The 6,489-nt window shown below is 39.9% G+C and overlaps 1 protein-coding gene across 1 annotated transcript in view; it reads right to left on the bottom strand.

Moving 5' to 3' along the window:
* The window catches only part of LOC146593614 (uncharacterized), a 166,095-nt gene that overhangs the window by 128,611 nt on the left and 30,995 nt on the right, over positions 1 to 6,489 (bottom strand). The gene's annotated exons all lie outside the window — the stretch shown is intronic.

The following is a 6,489-nucleotide window of genomic DNA, read 5'->3' as shown; positions in this document are numbered from 1 at the left end:
TTTTTTTTTTAATGTGGTGTAATCATTGCTGCAATAACCGTAGAGACTCACTGGAATATCTCCAAGTACTTTTTCTCAATGGCCTATACCATTGCCCACATAAGTAAGTGCTCGTTTCTCATGATGACACCAACATTGTCTAGACTGCAGAAACGACCCGCTGTCGACAATGGGCGTTCCCGACTAGACGGCATGAAACGTGGTTTAGCTTCAATTCAATACAGGCATTGAGGGCCACCTCAGAAAAAGTGACTGAAATCTGGGAACCAGTGGGTATCCCTCAGAGCTCGCGTGGGATGTCCTTCAGTGAGCAGAGAGCTGTTTGAAGATAGCTCRCTCACAGCACTGCTTTGTCCCACTTCTCCTTCTGATACCAGGCGCTTGCTTTAGCTGTGAGCCAGCTTCTTTGTGCTTCTTTCTCAGTTTCTTCATCTGCAAAATGGCTATCTGGAGGTCTAAKTATACAAATGGCCTGTCCACTGATCTCAGAGAACGTGATCAAGACCAGTATTTGAAAAGATCTTTCAGCCTGGGCTCAGCCTGCAGCCACACAATGGTAAGTATTGTTTCTACTGCAGGCAAAAACAAGAACCTGACTCAGTACTATTAATCACTGCTGACTGAGCATTTTCAGTGCAAAATTACCTCATAAATGGTAGATTTTGATTCCTGTAATAGTTTTCAGTTTGAAAAAAAAAATTAAACAAAACCTTGTCCAGACATATCTTTTCTGTTTAGGAGAAAGTCCACAAAATTCATCAAAGCTTTTAAGTAGAATGGAATTTGTTTTCTGTTATTTAACAATGTCCTAAGGGAAAATATCTACCCTCCAATTTCTGAGTAGTCCTACTACTGGTACTACAACCTTCTGCTAAGGTGTTTACCMACCCTGTTGTGATCTGAAACAGTCAGCTGAGCCCCAGTCATCGCAAAATCTCATGCAAAATGCATCATGTGCTATATGGTCTTGCAAGGAGCACTGTCCGGTCCCACCTTCCCGTGCACCCTCCTCATCTGATCAGGCTGCAGCCCTGGCAGTGTGGAGACACCTCCGGCCAGGAGCCTTCTGCAGGGTCCCCAGAATTTTCCCACCGCTGAGTGAGGATCCCCTATGCAGAGGATCCAACTGCCTCCTGCTCATTCCACTCCTTGAGAAATCACCTACACAAGCACATGACAGAGCCACCCAGCTCCCTTTCTTCACACCCTAGACTGCTCCACAAAGAATCACTCCCACTACCCTTCAAGGCCTAGTGCACCAAATGGTGCAAAATATGCAAAAATAATGAACCATTTGAGATGAAGCAAAAAAAAGTAGTGAGGAGGAAAAAAAAAAARGAGAGAGTAACCACTGCCCCAYCTTCCTTTTTTAATGYATATATTAATTTCCCCAATATGTCTTTTTCCTTCTCTTATGGTACTGTCACAGTAAAGTCAGAGCAGTTTATATTATGAGTTTATGACCTTACTACTGGTAATGTAAACAAGTGTTTCTTTCTTGTTGGTTTGTAAGATACCAGAAGACAACCTGAGAAAATTTCACAAAAGAAGTAAAGCTAAAGAGCAACCATAGAAACCTGACCCTGCAGTCATTCCTACTCCAACAAGCAACAAAGAACATTAAAAAAATAATTTAAAATGTTTTTGTTGTAAATAAAACCYTTGTGGCAATATTACAAAAGATGGTCCTGGGTTTAATTTGAAAAAGGTCAATTAGGAAAAAGTTAGGAAATGGTGTCAGAAAACACTGAAGATGAAGTGTCCTGCTGCCATTTTATTGCTGCTGTTTTCTTTCTCTAGCAGTGCACAAGAACCTGTTTTTATCCCGTTTATCCCTTGAATTTATCCATATCTCTCAGAGATGTATCTATTAAAAGCATTGTTGCCCCACATCTCAAGTAAAGCGAGATGTTCGAAAGCATATTCTCTCCATGTTAACTAGAGAGAGCATAAGGATATTAGGCTTTGAGAGGTAAGAGGGATGAATCTGGCCCTCACTGAAAGTAAATGGTCTGATATCGGAATAATGCCTGCTCTGAAAACTGAACTGCTCCTGCTTCTCTTCGCATGTTGAAATTTGGGTGACCTTCTCTTGGCAGTAGCAACCAACCAGAGGATAAATCTGTGTCAAAATCCTGGACAAGTGGTAATATTAACGTCAGTGCGCTTTGCCAAAAATGTGCTACAAACTCTCAGATACGTTTCTGAAGGGAAAAAAAAAAAAAAAAAAAGCAACAACCCCACCACGACTTTGCTTTCAAGGAAAAAATTGGATCAATTGACTGTACTTGAGCTTAAAATTACAAGCTTGGACAATTTAGTTGCTTGCAAGAGCTGGGAGGAAAAAAAAAGAAAAAAGAACTTTTTAAATACTCTTTTAAAATTGATACTGCAGAAAAAGTAAGATCTACTTTAGTCATGCTACAGTCTTATTACACTGAGTAATACAGATACATCAAGCGGCAACATTACAGGATGATCATTTCATAGATTTGTGAAGCATTGCATTATCTCTAATGACCTTTTTGTAGTGAAGAATGAGCTACTAATTAAACATGGAAGACAGTACCCTGCTATAGAGGTGGATTATTTAGTAAAACTTATRCATGAAAGTCAAGACGCTGTTTTGAACAATGACAGAAATTGGATCTAGCTGTAAAGCGCAATGCAAAACAAGGTCCTGAACTCTCCTCCAGATTTGAAGATCTTTTCTTTCAGGGTTTGGTCCAAGACAATAGTATGAACAAATKAAAGAGTCTGAGTCATCTTTCTTAAGACACACTGAGAAAAACTGGAGAGATCTCTACTGTGCAGTTACTTAGCTTCTGCAGAGTAGATTTTGCCTCTCCGGCCTCACAGCAGAGGACTCTACCTGCTCAGTTCTGTCAGGCAGCAAGCAGAGAGAATACCTGCAGTTTCTTCAGGACCACTAGGTACTCCTTCAAATGTTTCTTATTTCACAGTTGAGAAGATGTAACTTCAAGGTCATAAAGCTTTGATGTTCTCATCAAAATCTAGAGCAGGTTGTAAGTGTATGCAAGGCCATTTATCAGAGTGCCTGACAACCATAGCAGAGCACTGAAAATATACAATGCTGAAATGGCATTTGCCATTGATGAAGAGACTTTAAGCATAAATGTGCTAGCCAGTCAAAGCTCTACAAGTTCAGATGTCTTCAGCTGAGTCCAGAAATCACCAGCTACCAAAAAGCTCCAGGTAATTTTAGCCCAAATAATAATATATAATGTAAGAGCCTGACTACAGTTAATTAAGGGACATATTTTCACCACTACAAACTGATATATCACCAGAAATGCCAGCGGAAACTGATGGAGCTAGGTGGATCTTTGGATCTATAATGATTAGTTCATACTAAAAAAATGTTTATAAGCTACAGAAAAAAATGCAGGGCTTTGCAATCTTCTCTGCTTTCTGGATACTGACAGCAAACCATTGCATGAAGAGAAATTGAAAGGAAATACTGATAGGAAATACTGAGACAAATTTTTTTTGTGGTTTTCCCCCATTCTTCCTCAATTTTGAAATGTTTGTTATTCTCAACACAGAATGTTTTTATTATTTCTATAGCCTTTTCAAAGCCCCTCATGAAACTTTACTCCTTTAATCCTCTTACTCTTCCCTGAAGCAGGTATCTAATTTTGGGTCTGTTTTGCAGATAGGGAAAACTGAGTCATAGTAATTAATTTGCTTGTTACAGCCCCATAAAAACTAGTGTTTAGATCTGAGGTTACAGTCCATCCCATCTTTCTGAGCTCCCATTCTTTTTTTCCAACTGACAGTACAACATTGCCTCACAAATTTGTCTCCAGAATTGTAATCTAATATCTTCCTAGGCTTTGGCTTTATCCAATAACTTCCATTTGTATTGGCTTTCACATCATCTTCTGTTTCAAGTATGCAGACGTGCACTTGAACACTTCATAATTAAAAGAAGCACTCAGTTACAATTAGTATATGAAAATTAGAGAGGGAAATAATGATTTAAGTACAGTTTACTATACAGTTCTCTTAAATACAACAGTGAAAATGACAAGTTGCTACACCTAAGGACTTTTTCTCTATACGGAACAGCCCACATCCTGATCCATTTCTCTTCTACTTCAAGCTGAACACAGAAATTGTTTCATGTTTCCAGGTGAAATGTAAGCCCTCCTTGTCTGACTTATTCCCCAAATGCTGATATGAGCAACCAGATCATAACATCATACTATGATGACACATCACTGAGCGTTTGCACTATGGTATGTGCTTTCATTGTAACCACCTAGTCCTGATATCTGTCTTGTCTAAGGGTCGAGCACACAGTAGTGGGAGAAACCTAGTGTATTAACAGATTGCCAGCAGGTTAAGCAACAGTGATGATTTCCACCTTTGTATCAGTTAGCACATAAGCATGCATGTAATGCAACTCAACTGTCTTTCCCAAAGTTTCTACACCTCTCAACTTATAGAGGACCTGATTATGTTTCACACTAACCAATGCATGTGAACAAGACAAAAGCCCTTAAAATTAAATTACTTATGAAAACCCTGACATACTTCAAAGTCAGCCCTGCTTTGAGCAGGTGGTTAGACTAGAGGGCCTCCAGAGGTCCTTCCAAACCAGAATTATTCTATGATACTATGCAGTACCATCCAGCACAGATTCCTCTTGATAACAAATTCTGCAATACTGTGAGACTACAAAAGCCTGGAGAAGACTGAGAGGGGATCTTATCAGTGTCTATAAATACCTTAAGGTGGGGTGTCAGGGGGAGAGGGGCAGACTCTTTTCAGTGGTGCCATGTGACAGGACAAGAGGCAAGGCACAAACTGAAACCCAGGAAGTTCCACCTGAACGTGAGGGGGAATTTCTTCACTGTGAGAGTGACAGAGCACTGGAACAGGTTGCCCAGAGAGGTTGTGGAGTCTCCTCTGGAGATATTCAAAACCTGCCTGGATGCAACCCTGTCTAACATGCTCTAGGTGACCCTGCTGAGCGGGGGGGGGGAGGGGGGGGTTGGACTAGATGATTTCCAGAGGTCCCTTCCCACCTCAACCATTCTGAGATTCTGTGATTATGTATAAAGTAAAAAAGTTACAAACAAATGAATTTCTTGAAACGTTGTAATTCGGCAAAATCTGTCTAATCCATTCACTCTGCTAAGGAGTCTCCTGTCATAAAAGCTAACAAGCAGTATACTTATCTACACCTAAAACTACAATTTGGCTTCAAATGTATTAAAAATAAACAAAACATCCCTGGGGTGGAGGGAAGGGGGGGGGGAAGGAATTCTGAACCATATATGAGCAACAAAGCATTTGTTTTCATGTGTATATTTGCAAGTYCATGCCTCTAGATAACATTATGCTCTTTCTTTCCTTTACTATCCTCATACCAGTTCTGCTTCTTTTAACAGATGGTCAGTATTTTATGAAGTTACTTAAACTTCAACAGGACTTGGCAATCACCGATTCTCTTTGATGACTCTTTCCAATTGCTTCTGTTTATTGAACCGTAGAAATAGGCTTCCTTACTTGAGTTTGTATTAGGATAATGAGCCAGAGAGCTGACCAGTCAGATTACCTAAGAAGCAGCAAATGCAGTATCATCGTTTATAGTAGCTGTAGGATTCATTTTTCCAGTTCAATAGAATATCAAGAATTTCATTAGTTGTTTAATTGGCCTTCTGATCTTAAAGAATGAATGAACACAGTAAAAACTAAACAAAGTCCTTCTTTGGTGAAAAACAGAATAATATTTTTCACATGATTTTCATTACTTCCATCTAAATATTTACTTGCCTTAAATCCCTATGCCCCTGAACAAAGCAATCAAAAGAGAACTACAATTAAAACGAGGAGTTATATCAGTGTTATAGGTATCCTGACACCACAGTGACAGGCACTTTACAAACATATAAAACATGTTTCACATAGTTTTGCTTATGTTCACATTCCTTTCCCTCCTCCAACTTCCATCTCTCCTGCCTTTAAAAATTACATGCATATATGAGTCTCCAGAAGTAATGGTGAAGAATCTTAGAAGTTCTAAGGGTTCCCAGGCTGCCTGCTAAGGAAGTATAAGCAAGCTTGATTATAAGATAGATATCTAGAAATGTCACATATCCAGTCAAAAAAGCTTAGAAATCCCATAGTTACGCATACTGGGATCTTGGTCTGGCTGTGCGTCTGCCAGTTGGGTGCAGAACCACAGCTGAGGTTTATGGACTCTCACTAGGTAGGACGTGAGAAGTCCAAGACCAGAAGCCCAGTATTACAAGCTTTAGAAAGTCTGCCTGTGATTCCTCCCCCAACCATGGATTTTCAGTGAAGTTCTTTGTCCCCAGCCCTAGAGCAGTACACCTGGCAAGTCTAAAATAATGAACCTGGTGACCCTGGTCTAATGATATATTTCAACAGGAAATAGGGTGCTTGAACACTTCCAGTAGGTGTAGGCTTTGGCCTCTCTGTGACCTTACCCTTTCT

Source organism: Rhea americana, unplaced genomic scaffold (genome assembly GCF_003343005.1).
Source record: "Rhea americana isolate MKP2758 unplaced genomic scaffold, rheAme1 scaffold_288, whole genome shotgun sequence".
Lineage (NCBI taxonomy): Eukaryota > Metazoa > Chordata > Aves > Rheiformes > Rheidae > Rhea > Rhea americana.
This window is presented reverse-complemented; position numbering and strand designations above follow the sequence as displayed.